We start from the raw sequence: 26,155 nt of genomic DNA on the forward strand, positions 1-26,155 counted from the left end.
GGTGAAGAGGCAACGCACACGAGAAAGAGGACGTGAAGCGTCCTCCTCTCCGAAGCTCCTCTTGAAAGCGAGAGTCCTCCGAGCTCCACCCCTTGCGTGGGGAGGGCGCCTTGGAAGACGAGAAGCAATCCTTAAGGATGCGTGCGCGAGCACGATCCTTGGCAGCCTGGGAATCGACATCAGGTCCTGCTGAAGGAACGCCAGATCGGTGGGGAGCCCCATAACCCTCTTGCGGCTTTCGACTTGCCCACTCCCTGAGTCCTGGGAGTCCGACAGAGGTCTAGGCCTAGAGGCATTATAGGGCCGATCTGACGCCCCCTCCACAACACTAGGGGATCACTGCACTTCACTACACTTTCGATGGCAAGTCACTTTAGACTCAAGGAACGGATAGAGTTCAAAATCTCCGTCAAGGCATTACCTCCCGCAGACACAACCTCAGGGCCTAGAAGGCAACACCACAGGGTTAGGTGAAACAGAGTCTACAGAAGGGTTAACAGGTGACAAAATATTACCCTGACTCCTACCAGCCGACACACTTCTGGAGGAAGACCTCCTGATCCTGTCACGCTCTAACTTGCGCACATATGAATCATAATTCTTCTAATCGGCATCAGGCAAAGCCTCACACTCCTTACAACGATCATCAAACAAACAAGCATGCCCTCTACACTTCATGCATATAGTGTGAGGATCTACCGAAGCTTTCGGTAGCCTCACCTTACACTCTTTCACACCACACACCCTGAAACTAGCAGAACTAGATCCAGACATCGTAACCAAAGAAAAGTCAAAGCAAAATCAAAAACAGTCCACAATAGCGTATGCTTATCCACAAATCCAAAGTCAAAAAACCAAAAGACAATCAGAATACTCAAGTGGCAAAAAGTTTTCGAAATCCAACGACGGAAGGTATTGACAACAGGTGTTGACAGTACCGGCAACAGAGAAAAATCTGAATAGAAAATGGGAATGGTTCCTGATACCCGCCTCCCAGCGGCGGAATGGGTACTAACCACCTGGCCCCACTGCGTGTGTCGTAAGTTTTGAAATTCTGTCGGTCTTCGGAGAATACAGCTATATATATATCTCAGGTAAGTTTCATGAACAAAAGATGTTGATTCCCATGAGATGGAGCCATCTCGCTACAGGGTCGAGGACATGGGTGAATACTTGCAGAGCTGTAGAGAGGCTGGGACAGAGAGCCCTGAGCTGAAAGACCCTGCCCTGGAATACAAACCGCAGATACTTCCTTGAGTCCGGATGTACTGGGACATGGAAGTAAGCATCCTCCATGTCAATTGTAAACGTCCAGTCTCCCTGATGAATGGCTGAGAGGACTGAACGGTTCGTTTCCATTTTGAACTTGGTGGTCTGCACAAAAAGGTTCAATGCACTGATGTCTAGGACTGGTCTCCAAACCTCCTGATGTCTTGGGGATGATGAACAGACAGTTATAAAACCCCTCTGTGCTTATGTCCTTGACCAACTCCACAGCTCTTTTCCTGAGTAGCAATGATACTTCTTCCTTCAGGGCCAAAAACCTCTCCGAGCCTTCCGAGTAGGCTGCTAAGCTGATGGGCGAGGATGTCAAAGGAGGTTTTTCCCTGAATGGGATGGCATAGCCCTCTTGTAGGACTTTTACTACCCAGGGTTCTGCATTCCAGGCTTCCCATTTGTCCCAAAACTGGAGAAGCCTGGCTCCTACGGGAACACGGAGGACTGGAACCTCACTTGCTAGAGGCCAGTTTGGAGGACGACTTCTTGGTTGGCCGAACAGATTGCAGATTCGAGCGCGGGCAGGGCTGAAATTTCATTCTTCTGCCTCAAAAGGGCTGCTGTTGCAACGGGGAGGCAGTTCTCATGCTGAAAAGACTAGTGCCATTTTGGTTCCAATGGCACACCTTGTCCACTGCAACAAAAGGTCCTACTTTGACTTCTTAAAAATGTTCTTTGCACAATGATCTGTTCTATTTAGCTCTGGGGAATAACACTGACAGATCTAAAGGTGCAAACAGGAGAGCAGATCTCTCGTTGCATCCAGAGAGTCACACCTTTGGAGGTAAAGGTACGCCACAGTTCCCTTTTCTTAAGAACCCCATGGAGAGGTAAGGTAGCCAGCTCCTGGGACCCATCCCTCTATGGCTAACTTAACTGCACACAAGAGAACTCTCAGCCAGTCTGCAGTGAAGTCCTCTTGAAGTGTATTACAATCTTCTATTTTCTTGGCCAATGCCCCGATTGTCCACTCTTGGAGAGAAGCTGAATACTTCAAAGACCTTAAAAATATCTTTCACAGTGTGGTCCAATTCTGAAGATGTGAACATAATCTTAGTGGAGTTAGTTCCGATCTTCGTACGTCCACAAGGCTGGAGAAGTACCATTTGGGAGGAGGCAGAGACTCCCAGCTGTATTTTCCCACCTCTCTCTTTCCTGCTAACCAACTGTCAGTGTCCATAATGCCTTCCTAGAGAATGAAAGAGGACTTTTTGTGATAAAATTAGTTAAAGAGGCCTCTACTGGCTGTCTCATCATGAAGGCTGAACAAGGTGATGAAGGTCCAAAAGAGAAGAAAGTCGGACAGCAGAATAGGAAGTACCTCAAGAGGGCCTAATACACTGACGTAGATGATCTTGATCAACGGCTTCTTCATCGGCTTCCTCATTTGATGTAATGGGAGAAGGAGCTATGTCCGCCTGATCCTGTGTAGCTGCAGATTGCTTTCGTAAAAGCCCAAGGATGTTATCCAACTGCCGTGACAGCAGGCTTTGGCGCCAAACATTTGGCTTCTGGCGCCAAGCGTACCGGAGGCGAGAATTCTGGCACATGGCGCTCGGAAACTGGGGTACGGACACTGGGCGCCGCTCAGCAGTTGGGCTCTTGGACACCAAGTACTCGTAGCCTGATCGCTCAGATACTGGGTGATCTGACATCATGCGGTCCGACACTGGGCATTCGGACACTGTTCGCTGGGAAGTTGGACGCTTCAACACAGAACGGTCGGAAACTACAAGTTCGGAAACCAGGTGCTCAGCCGCTGGACGCTCGGACAACTTGGATGAGGAATGCCACATCATAGACTGGCTCACTGTCATCGAAGTGTCATGCACAAGCAGATCAGGACTGGAAGTTAGGCATTCAGACACTGGACGTTTGGACACAGAACACTTTGACACTGCATGCTCAGACAACTTGGGTGAGGAATGCCACGTCAAAGACTGGCTCTCCGTCACCGTGTTATGCACAACCTGCTCAGAGCTAGCCCAAAAACTGCAGGAGGGATGAGAACTGTGCTCTTGTTCCCTGGGAATCTTACATGGGAGCGGGGAAGCGTGCTCAGTGGAAGGAGCATGCCTTTTCAATGGCCTTGAAGCTTTTGAAAACCATTTACGCCCCCTGTCCGCACTGGTATCTGAATCACAGGATGACAGAGCATGCACATCTGTATGAACGCCTGTCCAATGGCGAACCGCTGAGTCCTGTGTTCGATCAACAGGCTCAGCTGAGGGGGCAACTACCCGTGGGCAAACCCCACCGACTTCCCTTGGACTTCTGGTTTGCTTCCTCTCAGGTTTGGGGAAGCCTAACAATGACCTTTGTCTAGGAGCATTGGTGGGACGAGTAGCTACCTCCTCCACTTGCACTGCACTTGCACCAACACTGATTGCACTTACCTGATCCATACAGGCCTTAACCAAAGACCCTATTTGGGTTATGGTATTAACAAGCAGACCAAACTTTTGGTCAATTCTAGCTTCTAGGATGGCGATGGCATCGGGTTCAGAAGAATGGAAGCCATGTAACAGAGTTTGAGGAAAAGTCAGAGGGCTGGTGATCAGGGAGAACACAGGTAGAGGTGTAGAATGCACAGGTTGAGAAGCAATATCTGATTTTGGAACAGAAACCTGACTAGCTAAACCTTTACCCTTGGCTCTAGCAGCCGCCTTTCTCTGTCTCTTTGGAGTCTATTTGGATGTGCTTCCAAAACTTTCCATGTACCCTGATCCCAGTCTTTGCATTCGTCACATTTAAGTTCAAACGCGCAAATTTGCCCTCTACAATGGCAACACAAAGTGTGCGAGTCATATTTAGCAGAAGTAAGTCTAGTATTACAGCCTTTGCTGCAATACCTAATACCAGACACTAGAATCTCACATACTAAGTCACAATAAGTCACAAGTCTGAATAAACTAGCTAAGCTAATAAATAGCACACTGCCAACACAAATGAATGCTTCACCAAAAGCGAAAGACACAACCATCTGGCAAAATTCAAATCAGAGCTGCTCAACCAACCATGTACAGTTGTTGACCAGCAGAAACGAATTGGGCTCTTCAGCACTGTTGTACCTATTCTTCCCCAGTAGTGGGCAGGGTCTAGTTACCTACACTAAAACAATAGCGCATTACCGCGAATTTCAAACTTAGAACTGCTGCGGTTAAGTGAGACTGATAGCTATGTCATTACTTGGTAAGTTACTTATATAAAACACTCTTTTTGGAGAGAACACCTTAATTCAAGTCTGATTATAGTTAAGGTATGTCCTTTATATAATCCCAGATGAGAATAGTTTTCACAAGTGAGGATGGGATGAAAACAGTACCCCTGTAGGATTCCCCATGCTATCCACTGGGAAGGTAGTTGGGGCACAGTACCTTAGGATAAGTGAAGTTAGGTTATAATTTAGCCTTATCCTGTCAAGATAGCCTATGCCTCTGATTGGGTTTCAAGCTGGCTACATCACACAGAAATAGCATGTGCAACTCTGCAGCTTTAGTCAGCATTCCATGTTAGGTTAAATTATTGAACAGCCTATCCTGATGTCTCACTCATTTGTGTTCCTTAACTAGGCCTAGCTTTGGTAAATATTTACTTTAGCCTAATACTTCAGCTACTTCCAGGAGCACTGTGTTTAGTATATACCAGTCCCAAGGGACTGAACGTTAAAAAAATAAAAAGACGGTAAATATTTTGATAACTGTACACTGGCAAGACTTTAGCCTAGCCTAGTATGATTTTCATATTAAGCATGGCCTAAGGAGACTTAGGAACAGCAAAAATAAATTCCTTTGAGTTATTGTATTATAGTAAAACAATACCTTAGCCCCGTCATGAAAACCCAATTTGCAAGTTTTAGGATGAATAAACTACTAGGCTTATCTCATCACTGCCTGGGCTATACCTCTGGCTATCTGGTCTTCGAACCAAAAGTTTTATAAAACAAAAAACTGTGCACACTAATTTCATTCTAACACATATCTGGAAATCTGAGTCCGATAAAACTAAGCAATAGCTCAGCATGGGGTATTACTTTGGAAATTGATTTTTCCTACAGTGTTTTGGTTGCTTGTCAAGAATTTACCATTATTATTTGTCAGTCGACTGTAATTAACCTGTAATTAACCTCAGAAGTTGTACGCTGGCCATCCTGGAATACTATTGTGCATAGGGCCTACTCAGTGTTATAGGGGAGTTTTCGGTAAAAAATGGAGTTTCCTTCACTGGGGGGTGGAGCCCTGGCTAAATAACACAGCCTGCTAGGTTAGGTTAGGTTAGGGCACGTTAGGTCAGTACAGTTCCTTTTATAATAGGTTTCCTTAGCAATCCCTTCTTGAACATATGGCTTCCTAATGACTTGCACTTTCTTTCGCGACACTTTTCCATTGGCTCACAACATGGTGGTCTTTCTCCCAGTTTCCAAAACCTCGCGTTCCCAAAGGGGCCCCAACCATGTTGGGTACATGTGAGGTTATTATTGTTATTATCAATTGGCCGACAATAAACACACTACCTCTTTCATCAGCAACAATAAAAGTATAGGAAAAATCAATTTCCAAGGTAATCGTCCGTGCGGAGCTCTTGCTTAGAAATACCCAGAATCCTTAAGTGACCCTTCACTTGCTTATGTATTAAATAAATTACTTTTATGAATATATATAATAGATAACGGTTAACTAACTTAACTACTTCCTGTGGTGTTGTTGTTGTTGGTACAGTGGTAGTGGAAGTAGTATTTTTAAGAGTCATGCTATGGAACGGCTCCCGGCTCTCGTTTTATTTTTGACTTGGGTTGTGTTTGTTCAAGTATGTCTCTAGCGCACCATACGTTTTTGTTTTTGATAAATTGTTTCCAATTGTTTTAAATTTCATTTTTAGCTAAAACTTATACCGTGGGGTAGCTATTAGTTCCTCTTTATCTTCCTGATATGGCTGCTGCATATATCTAGATTTGTTCTATATAATGCAGTATTGTTGTGTACTAGGCAGTAAAGAAATGTAGGTTTTCAATAACTTCTTCTCAATATAAACATTTACTGTCTTCCGCTTTAATCTTCATCTGCCATTTACTTCTGTTGTGTTCAATCTACCTATGCTAATCAGTATAGCTATTTCAGTAATTTACCAAATTTCTTCTCATATTTTCCTAAAAATAAGTGTAGATGTTCAGTGTTGTCTTGTCATATATTTCTCTGTTCCGTGTTTTTTCTAACTGTATTTTATCGTTTATTTTAAATGATTTTCTTTAATCGATCCAGTTTTGCTTAAATTTAATTTTTAAATTTAATTTGCAAAACCCAAGATCTCGTGGAGGGACTATTCCTGATACTCTCGAGGGTACAGTCCAGATTGAATATTGTGTACCTCTTATCCTTTGAGTGGCAGAAAGAAACACGTTTCAGATCATAGAGCACAGCTTGATGTGTACCTTGATGCTTTCGGTATTGTCCTGTAAACTTGGTTATCTATTTTTCGTTGTTTATATATTTCTCTCTTTTTTGGTGAGCTTCATAACTTTCCTAGCACACATAAACGTTAGCATTGCTGATCCCTTATAATACAGCTTCTCTTTTCATCATGCAGCTTTTACTTATGAATGAGTTAGGCATGCTTGCCATCCACTTTGCCTTGATCTGTGCTCTTCTTAACAGCCTGATTGCAACACCTGAAATTTTATCCGTCAACTGTTATTCTTTCATTGTACTGCCTGTCTTCTACTTCATCTGCACTGTACCGGTAACTTATCGTTTTTTGTATGTATACCACATTCACTAGCAGTTTTTATGAAATTTTTTATAGCGTTTTCTATTTTTGTTTTCAGATAATGACCCAGTCCATCGCCTATGTAGAGAAGTGTCCTTTGTCTTGAAATTTCGTTTCCTAAATCCTACGGCTGAACCTTCTAGCTTTTCAATGATCATGTAAATTTCTTTTAGGAAGTATGACTGATTCATTACACCTTTGTCTTATGGCATTTGTTACTATTAATTCCTTTTGTTCTATATTATTGAAACTGTGTTGTTGATTCATCTGTATATATCTGCTTTTGTATTTATAACCTTTAAATGCACTCGTACTTCATCATGACCTCAGTAAGTTTTCTTCTATCCACGGAGTCAAAAGCTTTCTGGGAGTCTATTGATACTGTGAGAGGTGCTAAAGAAAGAGCAGGAAGACAAGTACTGCTAGTTTATTATGTTGTTGTTGCTGTTGCAGATTTAGCTGGCCTTGTGCCAGCACGGGCTCTTGCTCTGAGAGCAGCCCGTAACTCTATGTTGATGATGAGTCTGTGAGATGGGTAGCTTACATGAAAACTTTATTATGATGCATGAAAGTGATTTTGGTGGGGGAAATTTATTATTGAAGCGACCCGCTTATTAAGCGGCGTGCGGACGTCTGTGTATACGCAGAGACCACAAGTACAAAAATTTTACATGTGACCTGAGGTCAAACTATTTCTCTGCAATACAGGTCAGGTACATACAGAAAACATCATGATTAACAATAACTGGTTGGACATAAAAATTTTCTGTCACACATACATGGTACAAGGGCAAATGAATAGGTAATAAATAAACAATTCACAATAATGGTAATAAGGTTGCGACCGTTCGATCTTAGGTCGCATGTGAAGGCACCATAGAAAACGGCATGTCTACCATAGAGAACCCGTTGAGCGGGGACTTTACAATACTCCCCCCTCCCCCAATAGGTAACGTCTGATCACAGCAGGTATCTGCTGGGGCGGCGGAGGGGGCCCCGCCTCCTCGATGCCAGCTGGGGGGGGGGGGGAATGGTCGCCCTCCACGGTGTCCTGTGGATGTTTGTATTGAGCTGTTCTGCTGCCGGGTCCAGGGATCTTCCTGGGGCGCCCATAAGGTCTTCTTGCTGATGGGGCGGGCAGGGGGGGCGCCACCTCCTGCGGGAGGCTTTGGGAAGTGCCCCCGACGTCCTCTTCCAGACATGCGGGCTTGAGACGGTCAATTGAAACAGTCTTCCTTCCCGTGGACAGCTAGTCGGAATGCCTTCTTGTTCCGCCCAAGCACGAGGAAAGGCCACCTGTAGGGCCTGGTTAAGGGTGGGGGTACAGTATCGTCCCTGACGAAGACGTGGGTGGCGGAGGACAGACCGGGAGGCATGAAGGGGGACGTCCTGTCGGTATACGTCCGCCAGCAAGGGGCAAACTTCCCAACCCTGTTGCGGAGCCTCTGCGATGATATGTCGTCTCGCTCTCCTGTGATGAGTTCTCCCGGGACTACGAGGGTCTCCCCGAAGACCTTTTCTGTTGCAGACGGATCGCCGTTGGCTCTGGGAGCGGTCCTCAACCCAAGGAGGACCCAGGGCAGCTGGTATTTCCAACTGTCAGAGGTGCAATGGGTCATGAGGGACAACTTCAGGGACCTGTGGAACCTTTCCACCATTCCACTGGCTGCGGGGTTGTAGGCGATGGTGGTGTGGTGAGTGGTCCCCAGCAGGCATGCCAGGGTGGTCCATAGCTCCGACATGAAGGCGGGGCCCCTGTCCGTGGTTATATGGTCCAGGACACCAAAACGGCTGATCCAGCTAGAGAGGAGGGCCTCTGCGCATGCACTGGAGATGGCTTCTTCCATGGGCATAGCTTCGGGCCACCTGGTGGAGCGGTCGACAACTGTTAGAAGGTACCTTGCTCCTCCTGATGGGGGAAGAGGACCCACGACGTCGACGTGGATGCGCCTGAAACGTCTCCCCGGCTGGGGAAAAATGCCCACCGAGGATTCGGTTTGCCGCCCTACCTTGCTGGCCTGGGCACTGAATGCACTGTCTTGCCTAGGCTGTTGCATTCTTCCGTATGCCATGCCAGACGAACTTCTCTGCCAGCAGCCTGGCCGTCGTCCTTCTGGAGGGGTGGGACAGTCCATGGATGATGTCGAAGACCAGCAACAGTGGGAGGCGGGCACTAGTGGGCAGGGGTGGCCAGTGCTTATGTCGCTCAGCAGTGTTGGCCCTCCAGGGCTGAGGGGGACGTCCTTCCACTTCAGCGACGTGATGGCAGTGTGGTAGGCTGGAGTCTCTGGGTCAGTGGCTTGTTTACGGGCGAGGTCCTTGTAGTCGATCCCGAGCTGCACTGTGTCGATTTCAATCCTCGAGAGGGCGTCGGCTACTGGGTTCTTCTTGCCCGGGAGGTACTTGATGGTGCAGGTGAACTTCGCGATGGCTGCAAGGTGCCGCTGCTGCCTGGAGGACCATGCATCCCCCAGCTTTGTGAAGGCGTGGACCAGCAGCTGGTGGTCCGTCCAAACTGTGAAGGGCACACCCTCCAGGAGGAACTTGAAGTGGTGTACCGCCTGGTACACTGTGAAGAGTTCCCTGTCGAAGGTACTGTAGTGGGACTCAGTGGGGCTGAACTTCCTGCTGAAGAAGGCGATGGGCTGAGGGGCTCCGTTGATGACCTGTTCCAGGATGGCCCCACAGGCGACGTTGCTGGTGTCCGTTGTCAGCTGAAGGGGAGTGCTGGGGTCCTGGTGAGCCAAGGCGGTTGCCTCGGCGAGGGCGGCCTTCGTCAGGGAAAAGGCCTGTTGCTGGTTGGGTCCCCAAAATAAGGACTTCAGGTGGCCCTTCAGGATCTCCGCCAGGGGGGCCATGGTGTGCGCAACCCAGCGGATGAACCTCCTGTAGTAGTTGACCATCCCGAGGAATTCTTGTATGGCCTTGATGGAGGGAGGGGTGGGGAACCTGGTGACGGCTGCGACCTTTGATGCAAGTGGACAAACACCCCCCGGGGATATCTCGTGGCCCAGGAAGTCAACTCTTTCGACGCCGAAGGTGCGCTTATCAAAACTGACGACGAAGCCGTTCTCCTGCAGACGCTGCAGGACCTTTTGGATGTGCCGCAGGTGTTCTTTGGGGATCTGGAAAAAATTAGAATGTCATCTACATAACAGACGCAGAAGTTCAGGTCCCCCAGGATGCCGTCCATTAGCCTCTGGAAGGTTGCCCCCGAGTTCCTCAGGCTGAAGGTGGAGAAGGCGAAGACATAGGACCCAAAGGGCATGATGATGGCAGTTTTGGGGATGTCCTCTGGAGCAACTGGTACCTGCAAGTAGGACTTCAGAAGGTCTAGTTTAGAAAATATTTTGGCCCCGTGAAAAGAGGCCGTGAGATCTTGCATGTTTGGAAGAGGGTAATGGTCTGGTTCAGTTGCGAGGTTGAGCTGCCTGTAGTTGCCGCAGGGTCTCCAGGAGCCATCCAGTTTCTGCACCATGTGGAGGGGAGAGGCCCACAGACTGGAGGCCTTCCTGCATATGCCCATCCGCTCCATCTCGGCGGAAGTGTCTTTGGCCTCCTGAAGGCCCCGAAGGGGAAGCCTCCCAAACTTTGCGTGCATTGGGGCCCTTTGTTTTGATGTGGTGATAGATTCCGTGCTTTGCAGGGGTCCCGGGTACCCGGCGCAGTTCAGGCTTGAAGACGTTGGGGAACTCCTTCAGCAGCTGGGCATACTGGTGTGGGATGACGGAGTAGATGGCGGGCGCGCTGGGGCCCGTCGCCAGGGGGAGGGACTGGCAGGAGTCAGTGTCCAATAGGCGTTTGTGACCGACATCGACTGCCAGACCGAAGTGGGCGAGGAAGTCACGCCCAGGAGTGAGGTCCTTATGTCCGCGACTATGAAGCTCCAGCTGTACCTCTGCCCGAGGATGGAGATTGACAGGAGCCTGGTGCCATAGGAGAGGATGGGGGACCCGTTGGCGGCTGTCAGGAAGGCAGCCGGGTCCGGCGGGCGTTTGTGGTCCCCTCTGGATGGCGGGAACACTGATTGGACAGCCCCAGTGTCGACCAGCATCATCCTGCCGGAGATGGTGTTGCAGATGTAGAAACCTACTGGTTTTGGGCTCCTGGGTTCCTCTGCTGCCAGGGCGGCCTGTTCTTTTGGCTGCCGCCTCCCCCGTTTTTTGGATGGGCAAACGAGCAGGGGGGTTGGCAGTTCCGGGCATCCTTGCCGTACCGCTGGTGGTAGTAGCAAGGCCCCAGTGGATGCTTCTTGTGGTGGTAGGTTGGCCGCCGCCTGGTGACGGCACTTATCTCCTCCTCCGAGCTACCCTCCGGCTGGAGGAAGCTGATGGGGTGTGTGGGCGTGGATGCCTGCTTTGCTGCCCTTGTGGAGTCTGTCAGTTGCTGCGCCGTCTTGAGTAGGTCCTCGAGCGGCATTGTATAGGGCTCGAGGATCTGGGTCCGGACCTCTGGGAGGAGCTGACGGAGGAGGATCTCCCTTGACAGGCTTATCTCCGACTGCCTGCTGCTGCTGTCCTTCTTGGGAAGGGTGAGGAGGTTCTGGATCACGCCCCAAGTCTCCAGGATATTCTTGTCGTGTCGAGGGTTGTTCAAGAGATCAAGGGCACGGGCGGCCCTATCGGAGACCGGCAGGGAGCAGGTCTCGACGAGAGAGGCCTTCAGTTTTGGGTAGGTGACGGGACGTGCAGCAGACACCCACGGGATGAGCTTCCTGTAGACTTCTTCCGGAAGGGTGTTGATCACAGCGTCTGCCTGCAGGACCTCGTCGGTAAGTCCCACCAGCCTGAACTGCCCCTCGACCCTGTAGAGCCATGATGACGGGTTGCTTTGTGTGAAGGGCGGCAGCTTTATGGCGAGGGCAGATCTTGTTTGTTCCGTCAGGACAGGCAGCGTGCAGGGAGTGGGTATTGGCGTGGAGGAGTGCGCGAGCCCAGGCGTGGGGGAGGGCGCGGGCGGGTTGTGCACGAGGGAGATGTCCGCGTCCGTGAAGTTCGCGGTTAACTGTATGTGGGGGGGAATGTCCGCGTCCATATCCACTATTGCCCTCTTACTGGGAGTGGGTTACTCACGTCAATATGCACTTGGGAGCACGCCGCGTGTGTCCACTAATGATGCTGGTGATCTGCCGACGAAAGTCAGCATGCCCGAACGCTTTGTGAAAGTGCCGTGTTTAGTCCGTTAGGGGTGGAGGTAGTTCATGGAGCCAAGACTAGGTCGCCGTATGAGTTGCTAATGGCTCCGGGAACCACTCCGGGGTCACCACTGTAAGAGGTGCTACATAATGAGCAGGTTGACATGTACTGCTAGTTTAGTCAGAACGCAGGCCACTTATAATGCGGCGTGCAGACGTAACACAGAGGAATGCAATAGAATACAGGTGACCTGAGGTCAATTACTCTCGGTGTCAATTATAATAGGTAAATACAAGTAACATAAAAGGTAAGTTAACAAGAATTGACACAACAATATTCTAACACATGTGCAAAGAAAACAGGAGCAAATGAATTAGTAGTAGATACGTATTTACATAGATAAAATGTGGCTATTTTTGCTTGACCCAATCTCGTAGGAGCGTTACCGTAGAAAACGGGCGGTTCACCATAGAAAACCAGCTTAGCGGGGACTTTACAGGCTTTATGCTAAGTTCACACATTCACGTATCAAGGCACGCATGCCCACGCACGGCCACGAACGGGGCGGAGCCAGAAAGTACGTAAACACAACGCAAATACAACGTAAATGTACCGTAAGTACTGTGTAAATGCGGCAGCATGCGGCGCGACCGTTACGGACCACCTGGCCGTGCGCCGGGGGGCAGGAACCTTTCGACCTGCTCAAAACCCTGCGTGGGTGGCCAGGTCAGCTGTCAGGTAGCGTGGCGCCACCCGCGGGTTGACCGCGCAGTTGCCACGCCCTTACCTGGGGGCCCACGCTGCCCCAGGGCACTGCGTGGCTGTCAGAATGGCGTGGGAGTAGACGCGGCAACATTGCCGCATCCCCCGCAACCGCGGAGATGTGGCAATGCTTTGACCTGGGATAAAAGGGACAGGCGGCGCGCTTCCAGGTCATGTCCCACTCTATCTTCTTCCCAATTACCAAGTATTGATGAGAGTAATATATCATGGATTTGAGCAATATCTTTTATTAAATCAACTAAAATAAACGGAAGTACACAAATGCACAGGGCAAAATAATCCTGAATTGATACATTATTGATTTTTAAATAAGTCCAAAATAAATACAGGAACAGAATAGAAACAATGTTAAGAGAAGGTACTTTCAAAAATGATAGAATTATCATATCAGAATAGATTCCATGTTAAGAAATTATTAAAAAGGGCAAAATAACTACATCTTCTTTCTTTTATTTATATGTATGTTTGTTTCATATTGATTAAACATACATTTGCAAAGTCATGTCCCGCTCTATCCTCTTCCCAATTACCAAGTATTGATGAGAGTAATATATCATGGATTTGAGCAATATCTTTTATTAAATCAACTAAAACAAACAGAAGTACACAAATGCACAGGGCAAAATAATCCTGAATTGATACATTATTGAATTTTAAATAAGTCCAAAATATATGCAGGAACAGACATTTAAATAATTACAACAATCAGGTATGCAGGAGAGTTACTAAATCATGTTCTCCTGCCAGTGCATGGAGCCTTCAGCCGATGAAAAGTATTCCTTCAGCATGTTACGCTGTTCCTTAGCATCCCTCATTGCAGTGTTGCCGGTCACGGTTGGAAGGGCTGCTCCTAAGGACGGGTCACTCCAGCTACCAGGGATGACAGCATGTGTGACAGGGTGCTCCTGATCTTCTTGTCTTCGTGCATTTCTTCTTATGATCATATTGTGCAGAACACATGTCATAATGACCTTGCTCCATCCTTTTCTGCAGGTACGGCCACGCCCACACCCTCCTTGGCCGCCTTTTTTTCTGCTCTATGTGCTTTGCAGCAATCATTGCAAGCTCCAGCAATAACATGACGTGCACATACTCAATGACATATGTGGCAACATTTCTGGTCTATCCCTACTTGCTATAGCTATAAGTTGACGCATTTCAGCTATGTTGTCCATGTTGCTTCAGCACGTTGGTAGTATGTCTTGTCGCTGTGGTATTACGGCATTGACTAGCCTCACATGTGCAGCTGCCGGCCCTTATATAGCTGGGGTTTAACCCCCGCAGTACGTGGGGCCAACGTGACGTTTGCGTAACTCAGTTACGCAAAACGTAACACATACGGTATATACGGTATACGTACGTTGGTGTTACGTGCTCTGCCACGCACTACTTCTGACTGTGCCGCCGCTTGTTGTCAGCGTCACGTCACCCTTACGCAGTGCATACATTTGCGGCGCACTATAATACGCATGCATCACGCACATCGTCCCGTGACACGTATCCAGTTGGGCGGGGCTTATTTACTTGCGTATGCGCAAGTTTCACAAATTCCGGCTGTGCGTGCGCATGCGTGACTTGATACGTGAATGTGTGAACTTAGCATTATGCTGGCACTGGCTCTTGCTCTAGAGCAGCCCACAATCCACAGGGAGCGTATGTACTCCGTATTTAAATTTTAGCTATCACAGAGTTGCAAACAGTAGTAGTTAGCTAATAAAGATTACTTGAAGTAAAGTTGTTATTGGTAAAAATTCGCTATTTTGTTTCAAGTTAAGAGATATTTTGTATAATTATCTCTAATTATGTAATATAAAAGTATCCTAGCCTCTCTTTCGTAAGTTGTTATATTTTAAAATAATTCTATAGGCGCAAAAAGCTTTTAGGAAATTATTTAAAAAAATAGGATGTTTTGACGTGCATTACTTCATAACTAATTCTAAGATTAAGAAAAAACTTTAAAAACCACGAGATTTTTCAGTGGAACGGTGATTTAAATATCACATGATTGCTGTAAGATTACATTATCTTCGTCAGATATCATTTAGTGGTTTATTTTAACTACTGGAACACTAAAAATGGACATTAATATATTAAGAGTAATTTGATCGAAGTCTATCCATACCTGTTTTCTTTTACAGATTTAATTTCAACATTCTCAGGACGAAGCTGCCGGACGTAATTATTTTCCCAAGATTAAAAAAATAATAAAGAGATTGATTGCGTATCATAATGTAAAACGAATTCTATTGTCATAGTTAACACCTTTTATTGAGATTATGTCCCTTATAAAAGAGATTTGTCCAGATTAACAAATTTTGAAGTACGACACTGTCCTTTTTCTGTTGGTGGTACTGCCAGTGTTTCCACTTTCAATGAATTTTCCTTGATTCAAGGAATTTTTGGGTCATCAAGGAGAACTTCAATGAATTTTAAAATTCAGGGAATTTTAATGTTTTTTTCCAGGATTTGTCAAGGAAATTTTAAATTTTTCAGCAATTTTCATGAAGATTATCTTAAAAACCTCATATTATTGAATTGAAATATAGAAAAGAACTTACCACTCTCATTATGAATATGTGTTCTGATTTTATGGAACTTAGCTATGTGCGTGGTACAGATATAAAGAATACTGATCCAAGTAATGAAAAATATGTACCCTTAAAGAAGGTTTATCTTGGATTAAAGGGATCAGCTGCAATTCGGAGTATAGCAACAGAAATGGGAGAAACACGGTTGTTTTATACACATTGCAAAAATTTCCTTGTCGAATGTGTTAAACAAATTCGAGGAAGATTTGACGGAGTTGAATATTTTGAATTTTTATCCTGCTTGTACCCTGAAGTTGCTTGCAATTTGAGTATACCTAGTTTAACATCCATAGTGACAAGATTCCCATATCTGAGTGATGACATTAATGCTCAGCAACTTGATTTGGAATGGCGACAGCAAGCCATGAATCCTAAACTAAGTGCCAATATGAGCGTCATGGATTACTGGCATGTCATATTTTATGAAAAAAATGTGATAGGATCTCATGCATACCCAGTTAAGAAAGTTCATTAGCATTCTTTTGTCGTTTCCGTATTCTAATGCATCGGTTGAGAGAGTGTTCGGCCATTTACATCTAATAAAAGATGATCACCGATCAGTTCTCAAGCAACAAAGTCTGATAGGACTTCTTACTACGAGAATAACTATGCAGGCCAAGGAAAAAACTCGTACAGGAAGCTATGACCCTCCAGAAGCCATGATCAGCCTGCACCAGAAAAAGAAGACTAAAGCAGATGATGAAGAAACTCAGCAGCTACGAAATCAGTTTCCTGAAGCCCTTAAACAACAGTAACGGTTTCCTAAATCAAGAATCTGGTGACTATCTTTTGCTATCCTCTCCTCCTCCTCCTCCTCCAATCAGATCGTCACTTTGCCAGTAATTATAGTTACTCCTGCTAAAATCTGAGAAATATTCTGGAGTACACTATTCAAGAATCTATTATGTTTGTATCAGGAATCAGAAAGATTCACTTTAAATATCTCATTTCTTAATTTAAAGTCTTTTCCTAATATATATTATTTTCTTATTTACAAATATTTTGAGTAATTTCAGTTATATTCCTGAGTGTAAGTGATAGAAATCTGTATAGGTTTCATATTGCCACCCTCTCCCCCAAAAAATATTATAATTAGTTACATGTGAGAGAAAGGGCAGCTGCATGATTTTTTTTTCTTTTTCGTGTTTTCTGAATTTAAACCGGATACCCATGTATTTTGTTTCTGAGAGTAAACGTAATAAGATGTATTAGCGCGAAGGTGGAACATGGAAACGCATTCATCTCGGCATAATTCTGTATTTCCAACGTTTCGTAATAAAAAGCTTTATTACATCATCAGGGAATCTGTTAAAAAATGAATAAAATTACTTTAAAAATTGCTCTTAAAATCAATAAAATCCATAAAATACTTCACAGTTAAAATACAAGATAAAAAAAACGAAAAAACAAAAAAGACATAAAAGCACAATCAAACACCGCTAACCAACCTTATACCAAGAAGGCAGAAGACAGAATGCATAAAAAAAGTTAACTGAGAAACTAGTTGTTTAATAAATAATGATTCCAGGATAGGCAGTTCGCATGCATTAGTTGTGTTAAATACCCAGACCTCCTCCACTCAGCTGTACCTGAGTTAACTTTTTTTATGCATTCTGTCTTCTGCCTTCTTGATATAAGGTTGGTTAGCGGTCTTTGATTTTGCTTTTATGTCTTTTTTTGTTTTTTTCGTTTTTCTTATCTTGTATTTTAACTGTGAAGTATTTTATGGATTTTATTGATTTTAAGAGCAATTTTTAAAGTAATTTTATTCAATATTTAACAGATTCCCTGATGATGTAATAAAGCTTTTTATTATGATACGTTGGAAATAAAGAATTATGTTGAGATGAATACGTTTCCATGGTCCACCTTCGCGCTAATGTATACCACTGGCCATCGCCTACTTCTGTTCTTTAATAAGATGTGTATATATATATATATATATATATATATATATATATATATATATATATATATATATATATATATATATATATATATTATTTATCCCCAATTGTTCTGTGAAATTTACTGTAAGTGCTTGAAATTAGTGTACTCTATTATTTTTTTCTGTATGTGAATGTTTAAAATTAGTTAAGGAAGAAATCAAGGAAAATGAAATGGCTGTCAAGGAAAATCAAGGAATTTTGGCAGCCACTACAAGGAATTTTCATTTCAGCTGATGGAAGCACTGGGTACTGCGGTTAGTTGGCCGAATACTCTGCTCACCCGAATCCAGCGAGCCGTCCCTCCGCCAGTCTGGAGTCCATAGTCCGTGACGTTGTGCTTGATTCACCATAACCTTCACCGGCGTTGAAGTTGTAAGTTAGATATGCCTACCTACCCGTGTAAATCTGAATAAGAATCCCATTTACTTCATCATAAGATCCTATTGCCGGCAAAAGTAAGTTAACTTGCTAGTGTGATTTGTTTTTTTATTGTTTGGTAAAATAATGTAAACCCATTTATTTTATGTGGCCTAACCTTGTATCAGTAGCCGCAGCCTAGTTTATCACTTGATACCCCATAAGCAAGCCTAGCCTAGTAGCCTACTGTGCTCATGACAGCAACTTCCTTAAGTTTAATTATACGCAAAATGACACCTGTGAAACATGCTAACCTACATATTGTGCCAAATTCGACAATTTTCTCCGTCTTTACTATTGTAGTCACGGGCTAGGGTAGGGTAGGCACACGTAAAAACGGCAGAAAGATCAGCGGACACGTCTAGAGCTACAGGCCAGTGTAGAGACTAAGAACTAAAAGCATCAATAAAAATAATCTGAATCAAATAAAAACCTGAGAGTGCAGCAAATAACATTTTTAAGCAAAGAAACGATGCCTTGGAGAAAGATTTTTCATTCTACCAAAACCTTGGGTAGGCTATTCTACCACAAAATGGTGGCCTCACCATAGCCTAAGGGCAGTCCACAGATTGCGTTTTTGAAATAATGTTGGTAAAACTTGGAACTACCACAGCCTGGTTCCCGTCAATCTCTGACCAGAATATTTACCTCCTTTTGTTCTTGTTTATTTTTTGTCTTTTGTTTATGGCAGCGTATTTCTATTCGCCCCTTAAGGGCTGGTACTAAACATGGCACCCTTTTAGCACATAAAGTGGAAGTTGTTGAACTTGGGAGGGTGATTAGGCCACGGTAGTTATTTCAAGTTTTATAGTATTATTTACCAGTTGACTGGAGGGAAGTAGCCTAGCCAGTACATCTTGTTTTAAAATCATAAGGCATTTTTTGTCTATAAAGTTGAAGACTAGCTACTTGCAAGTGGGTGCCATGTGCAGTATTCTGGGTAAACTGAAGACTACTACCGTGGCCTAGTTCCTGCCAGTCGCCAGTCAGGATATTTACTGGTTTTTCTTTGCTTTTCTTTATGCTTGTGTCATTTGCTTATGTTTGTGATATTTGCTGCCTTTTAGTTTGTTTTTACATTCATCCCCAGGGGCTGGTACTAAACACAGCACCCGTGTTGCACATTAAGTGATAGTTACTGAACCAGGGGGTGCAGTAATTGTTTGTTCCGACACGATGTACAAATTGTCGGTCCCTAACGTTAGGAATTACGTTCTGTGAAGCTGGAAATGGCTGTTGAACTTTTGGGTAGATCTAAGCCGGCTGTCCGCGGTGGGCTAGGTTATGGCAGTCGACATTTTTCTATAGAACTTTACTTGCTGAACAAGAATTTAAAGTAATATTTTGTCGCTCGGCTGTAATTAAGCTGTAAATTACCTTAGAACTGTAGCCGACGGTAAGGTGGACGGTTGGGAATCTGGGTCCTGGGTGGGTAAAACACTTTCGAGAATAGCTCACTGTGAGGGGACCCGTTGGGAATCCGGGGTTCTGGGTGGGGTAAATAACTTGGGAAAAGGTTTGGGCAACTTATTGTTGTATTTCCAGTTATTTATGTCACTTGGAACACGAAAAACAAGCGTAAAAATAAGTGGGAATAAATGGACAGCACGAGCCATTACAAAGGTACTTTTCACATATCACTACTACTGCTGATTCCAGGCCATGTCACGCATGCGCGGTCTTACAGGGGAGCTTTCGGTTCAACCAATGCCTCCAATTGAGAGTAGTTGGTGGGTTTTTTGGCGGGTGGCTGTACCCAACCAATCACGTTGCAACGTTACCCCAACGTTACGTTTCACCCAGGTGGAGAATTTGGGGGATACATAAACTCAGTTACATGTATTCCTTTTGCTAAACTGTTTTATAACAGTTTCCTATACGTTGTAGCTTGTGCCTACAACCTTCTTCCAGCACTTTTCCCTTCACAAATATATTGACGTCTCTTCGCAACATGATTTTACCATAAATAACTTACAAAATTACTTTACATTTGTCGGCAGACACCTGAAGCATGTATATGGGGTAGGAGGAGAAGGGTCTTGCAGGACGTTTCGCTACCACTTTCTCTCAGTGACGTTAACAGAAACCTTTTTTTACATATTTTGTAAGCCCTGTGGTTGGCGCGCGCAGCGCAATATTACCGCTTGCCAGAGCATACGAGCCTGCCAGATTATTTTAAAAATGCGGATAAGGCGCGCAGCGCCGTTCTGCTACCCCAAAACTGAAAGCAGAAATACACTTTTAGCACCCCCCAACTTCATCCTTCCTACCCTGTTCCGGTGCAGTTCACCGGCACAGTTCACTCACCCTTCAACCCAGCACGATGGCGGACGTGACTCCCGGAACCTCCTGCTCTTCTGAGCCTGTAACCAAGGGGAATTTGCCACTTACCTGTGGGAATTGCTTCCTTAGTTACAAGGATTTCTCTTCTTATTACTCAGGGCATTATGAACGCCTTATAGAATTCTCGCAAGACCACGGCCTTTTGAGGAAACAAGCCTTTTGCCCTCACTGTGGCAAGGAGTGTAGGCTTGACCTGCAGAAGAAGGCATTCAGGTTATTAGTTACACCTTACCTGTTGATTTTTACATCTAACTGCAATGCAGTTTTCAAAACTAAAGTGGGCTCAAATATTCCTTAAAGAGCTATACCATTCGTTGTGTACGTTCATTATATTTTCATTTTTGAGGGTTGTAACGAGCAATTTGCTTTTTTTTTTTCCCTTACTTTCAGGTGCGACAGGTCGTATGCCCCACGCCAGAAGCAGAAGAGAAGGAGGTGCAATTACTACCTCTCATTGTTTAAGGGCACCTGGTTTTCTGGGTCCCTCATGGATGTTGAGACTGTCCTCTTCTTCACTTACATTTACGTTAGTGATTTCTTTAACTATAGGGTTGTGAGGACAGAACTAGGTTTAAGTGACGTAGCTATTAATGACTGGTCCAGCTACTGCAGGGAAGTAAGTTTTTTTGGTTTTATTTTTTTTAGTGGATGGTTTTGTGATCAACCTTTATTCACTTCCCTAACCGAATTTTTGGTTTCAGGTCATAGTAAATTGGTGTATCCGGCAGAAGAAGCAAATAGGTGGCCCCGGTACAACTGTTGAGATTGACGAAGCAAAGTTTGGTAAGCGCAAGTATAATGTAGGCAGGGTCATTGAAGGCCAGTGGGTTTTGGTGGTGTCTGCAGGCAGACTCGAGAGTTTTGTGGTGCCAGTAGACAACAGAACTAGCGCGACTTTGCTTGCTGTCATCAAGGACTACATTGTACCGGGACAACTATTGTATCTGATTGCTGGAGAGCTTATGACTGCCTGAAGGACGAAGGCTACGTACACTTAACCGTCAACCACTCCATGAACTTTGTGGACCCAGTAACTGGTGCTCATACAAACACTATTGAGAGGAGGTGGAGGGAACCGTGAGACGACGCCAGGTACGGACGAGGGAGGTACAACTGGCGTCGGGTATTTGGCAGTGGCATATTTTAAAATCCACTCGATGACCCGAAGACGAGGCTCCAGCGTTCGTAAAGGCGGCGGCTGAATTGTATCCTCCACCCCTTTAAGGTAAGGTTCCTAAACTACCTTCTTTATTATTAGGTAGTTAGGTCACCTGTGTTTTGGTGTTATTAGGTTTTAGTGCTTTTCACGTAGGAGCATTATTATTTTTGGTAACTGTCATTTACCGCCATGTTTCAACATAACAGCCCTACGTCACTTTACCAACTTGTACCTTTTGTGCAGTACCAACTCCCCCTTGCTGAACATATGGCTCCCTAGTGGTTACGTAACCCAAGATGGCGGATTTGTTTACGTTTACGTTTCGCCGCGCGGTCACAAGCAACGGTTAGTGTGCAGTTGAGGTAGCCTGTGGCATTTGACGTTTTTCAGTGTTGCTTTGCTTGCTTTGCATGAGTTTAGGGTAACATTTTGCCCGTCGGCTGCAGCTGAACTGTAATTTACCCTTGAGCTGTATGCGCCAGTGCAGGGGACCCATGTACCGGTGTGCAGTCTTCAAGCTTCATTACGCTTTAGTTACAGCCGACCGACAAAATTTTACTTGAAATTCTTGTTCAGCAGGTCAAGTTCTATAGAAAAACGTCAACTGCCATAGGCTACCTCACCGCGGACAGCGGGCTTAGAATTACCAACTTTTGAGCAAGGTGGCTAGGCAATTAACTACTGTCTGGGAGGCGGGAGGGTAGAACTAAGTAGTAGTTCTGCGGCAGCAATTTCCCAACTTAACTTTTCCTACAGTTTTTTGGTTGCTAATTATGGATTTACCTTCAATTTTTGTTGCACAGTTGTAATTAACCAGTAACTAACCACAGAACTTCATCCAACAAGCTAGGGGATCCGTGGGAAAGTGGGGTTATGGGTGATTTGCTCCCCTGCTTGTTACTATCCTACAATTTAGGAGACCCCTAGGGAAAGCAGGGTTATGGGTGGGGTAGGCCAAAGGGGTGAGAAGCTATGAGGTGCAAAATAATGAGCAGGTGGACATGTACTGCTAGTTTATTCAGAACGCAGGCCGCTTATAAGGCAGCGTGCGGATGTCACACAGAGGATTACAATAGAATACAGGTGACCCGAGGTCAGTTACTCTCGGTGTTAATTATAATAGGTAAATACAAGTAACACAAAAGGTAAGTTAAAAATTAACACAACAATATTCTAACACATGTACAAAGAAAGCAGGAGCAAATGAATTAGTAGTAGATACGTATTTACATAGATAAAATGTGGCTATTTTTGCTTGACCCAATCTCGTAGGAGCGTTACTGTAGAAAACGGGCGGTTCACCATAGAAAACCCGCTTAGCGGGGACTTTACAAGGCAACCAAATTTTACTGTATACGGCATTACAGAGACAAAAAACCCATCCACTAACACAGGAGGAACAAGACGACAAAGGTAGCCATTATTAAGACGAATACTTTCATTACTAGTACTATTTCGAATGCTGCCACGCATGCACACTCTTTTAGGGAAGCTTTTGGTACACAGGCCGACTCCTTACTGAGGAAAAAGGAGGGCTGGGGGGTCCGAAGCCTATAAATAATTATCCAAACATTCACGTTACACCGTTAACTCTATGTTGAGGAAAACAGCGTTTGGATTCATACTCTGAGTTACTTATATTTCTTTCTGTTTTTGTTTTTTATAAGCTGCTTTTGTTTTGACACGATATATGAACCATTGGTCCTTTACATTAGGAATTACTTACGGTGGACCTGGACATGGCCGTTAAACTCATGAACAAAGTGGTTAGGCAGTAACTACCGCCAGGTAGGCAGGAATACCTGCCTGCCCAGATGTAAACATTCCAGTTTGCTTTTGGCCGTCATGCGTTGTAGATGTGTTTTCGGATCTCTTTGCCTGACTGTCGTTAAGCTCTTTATTATCCCGGTGGGATCTCCTGTATTTTTGTGTATATATTGCGTGTGTTTGATATTAATACAAACCCATGATTTGTGATAGCCTTGCATAAGCCGTTGTTCCCCTGCGTCTGTGTCTTGGGTTTGATGGCCAAGGGCGTATTTAGAGGGGCATAACCAAGTGGTAATGCTTCTCTTCCAGTAGCCTTTTATTTAGAAACTGAAGGCGTTCCCCTGTATGTTTGGAGTTATTAGATTGGGATGTAATATCTTCACTCCGTACACTGATCGTGACGTAAGAGTTCCCTTCCCTTGTTGGGCTCCCGCCCTCCGTGTACAAGGGCATGACTACTTTCTTCCTACTTGTGCTGAGTGTTGTTTTCGCCCCCTGCGCTATAGAGTTGCTGGGGGTTGCAGGTGGTGTTGGTAAGTTCCTCTTCCACGGCGCCCTTGGTGGCCTTCCCTCCTTCCTTCTCTCTCACTGTAAGTTCTTCCTTACCTCTCCTTCGGTAGAGATCTCTCCTTTGCCCTCTTTGCTCGCTCGTGGGGCGAAGATCACGAGGCCGAGAGGAGTCTGTCTCCCTCTACTAATCATCTTTGCTTTTTCTTTCAGGTTGACAGTGAGCATTGCAGGCACAGCAGTAGTTGGCTGGATATCTCAGGGGTTATCTTGCATGAAGGAGTTCCGACGTTCATTCAGTGTTGCTTCGGGATCGACCACAGTACCTGGTTGGAATGGCATAGTTCCACGTTAGGATTGTTCCAACTCTGTTCCCGACGATGTGGATCGATCGCTGTCATTGCTGGCCTTCATGTATGCTATGGCACTGTCTCTGGCATATCTTTGGTCCATCTGCTCCTGCTGTTTCCTGCTTTATGCTCCTGTTAACTCGACGACAGTCTCTGGGTGGCTTTTCCTGGTCTCCTGCTGCAACTGTCCTGATCGTTCCTGTTGCTGCTGGTGACTTTCATGTGACGTTCCTGGCCACTGCGGTAGCTCCTGCCTCCCAGACTGCTTCCATAGCTCCTACATCGGCTGTCCTGATCGTGCCTGGTGCTTCTCCTGGTGGTCGTGTCCTGGGGCGCTTCCGTTGTGTTCCTGCCTAGCTCCCCAGGAGGTTACGATGTTTCATGGTCACCATCCAGTACAAGATGTCAGAGTGAAGGTGAAGGAAGTCGCTCTGTGGAAGTAGCCGCCATCTTCTTAAACTTATCTTCGATTTTGTCTTCTGCTGCCTCTTCCCTTCCTTTCCCAAGTTCGAGGGGGTCCCGGGAACCGGACAGACCTCCATCGACCTTGATTCCCTTGGATGTCTAGGGACTGCCTCCTTCTGAGGAAGCCGTGGGTCTCTCGTTGGCTCTTCCCGAACTCCGGGTTAGGAAACCGATTCACATGCCCCTGAGTTTTGTGTTTTGGGAGCTGTTGGCGCGCAGACCTCGGTTGGCAATTCCGTTCCCAGTCCTAGAGGTTCCGCCTTTAAGACGCGGGCTGCTTCGGGTGCTCGTTCACGAGCCACTCCAAGTGCTCGAGATTCAGTGGAATATCAAGTATCCAGATCTGGTCTGGAGAGTACTCTCCCCGGCCCAGTTCGGGAATTGTGCGAAAGGGCTGAGGCACCCAGGTGTCTCAGTTCTTCCTGCCAGCACCACAAGGGCTCCCTGAGTGCTTACCGGTGCACGGTCAGGTTCCCAGCTTGGTGTCTCGATCCTATCGGTTCGAACACCAGAAGAAGCAGGGAAGAGTTTCCCTTTGGGAGTCCTGTGGGGACTCCTAAGGGACTCATTCTCTTCCGGGAGACAAGTTTTTCTTGTCGGCTGTTCGCATTTTCCTGGAGGCCACACCCTCGTTGCCAGTCTCAGAAGTCTGTGTCTAAGACTGGTTCTGTGCCTGGCTCTCTTCGATTTCTTAGGAAACTGAAAGCAGCTGCTCCCGATTTTTGGGTATCTTGTAGGTCGCTCAAATTCTATGAATCACAAGCGCTCTCCTGACGAGAGGCACAGGATGAGAGAAAGTGCCGAGACACCCAGGTGTCTCGGTGCTGAGACAGCAGGTGTCTCGATACTGCCCGCCAGCTGCTTCGGTTGCTTGGCCGGGTTTCATCCTTGTGTCTCGAACCTTAGGGTTTGAGCATGCAGGATAGCAGACACAGAATTCCTCTTTGAACCTTCTTCTCAAGGGGCCTCCACCTCGAAGGAGTTTAGAGTTCAGGAACTAGCGCTAGTTCACGGCAGACGAGGTCCCCCCGTCTAGTTCCGATTGTGTTCGCATGATCGGCTCGGCTTGCTCGCCCTGCCCAGCCCCTGGTTGCGCTTTTGAGACTGGCTTGGCTCACCCCGCCTGTCTCCCAGTCCACTGCATACCACCCAGTCTGGATTGCGTATGTGTTACCGGCTCGGTTTGGTGTGGCTTGGCTCAGCCCCACTCAGTTTTTCTGAATCGGGTTCTTGGCTCTGTTTGAGTGAACTTTCTGCTCTTCCCTGGAAAGCGCTTTGCCACGGCACGAGCTCTCTTCCTCAGTGTGGCAGTAATCTCCTTCGGTTGATTACCGCTCAAGGTCCGCCTCTTCTGCTTATCTTAGTTGCAGGACAGGTAGGGGTACACTCTCTCCTCAACTGTTCGCTTTTCCTCTCGGTTGTTCCAAGAGGCGCGAGATGGACAGAGAGAGCTCTGACGAATTTGTCTTTGGAGTTTGGCTTCATGGCGTGCTTTGGGTGAGGGGACCGATTGTCTTGTAATACAACCAGTTAGCCGAGGAAGGTTTCTTGGGATCTGTCTAGGTCTCCTTTCAATGAGAGAGGTACAGGAGTTTCACGCTTCGGAAGCAGCGTGGGTCTTCCTCTTCGTTTTTTGGAGAACTCAGCA

At 45.9% G+C, this 26,155-nt stretch overlaps 1 protein-coding gene and 1 long non-coding RNA gene across 8 annotated transcripts in view; one reads left to right on the forward strand and one right to left on the reverse strand.

The window, feature by feature from the left end:
* LOC136826292 (RNA polymerase II-associated protein 1) overlaps positions 1-6,098 on the reverse strand; it is a 62,300-nt gene extending 56,202 nt beyond the window's left edge. For 2 of the 6 annotated variants that reach the window (XM_067083518.1, XM_067083514.1), the window contains exon 1: positions 5,960-6,098. The gene's annotated coding sequence lies outside the window, so the exon portion shown is untranslated. The other 4 variants (XM_067083516.1, XM_067083515.1, XM_067083519.1 and 1 more) reach the window with 4 other exon arrangements.
* Positions 1-26,155, forward strand: part of LOC136826296 (uncharacterized) — a 236,496-nt gene that overhangs the window by 177,031 nt on the left and 33,310 nt on the right. Inside the window, exon 3 of one of the 2 annotated variants that reach the window (XR_010849584.1) lies at positions 17,727-17,951. This is a non-coding gene — a long non-coding RNA (uncharacterized lncRNA). The remainder of the gene's footprint in view (positions 1-17,726; positions 17,952-26,155) is intronic. The other variant, XR_010849583.1, reaches the window with a different exon arrangement.

Source organism: Macrobrachium rosenbergii, chromosome 40 (genome assembly GCF_040412425.1).
Source record: "Macrobrachium rosenbergii isolate ZJJX-2024 chromosome 40, ASM4041242v1, whole genome shotgun sequence".
Lineage (NCBI taxonomy): Eukaryota > Metazoa > Arthropoda > Malacostraca > Decapoda > Palaemonidae > Macrobrachium > Macrobrachium rosenbergii.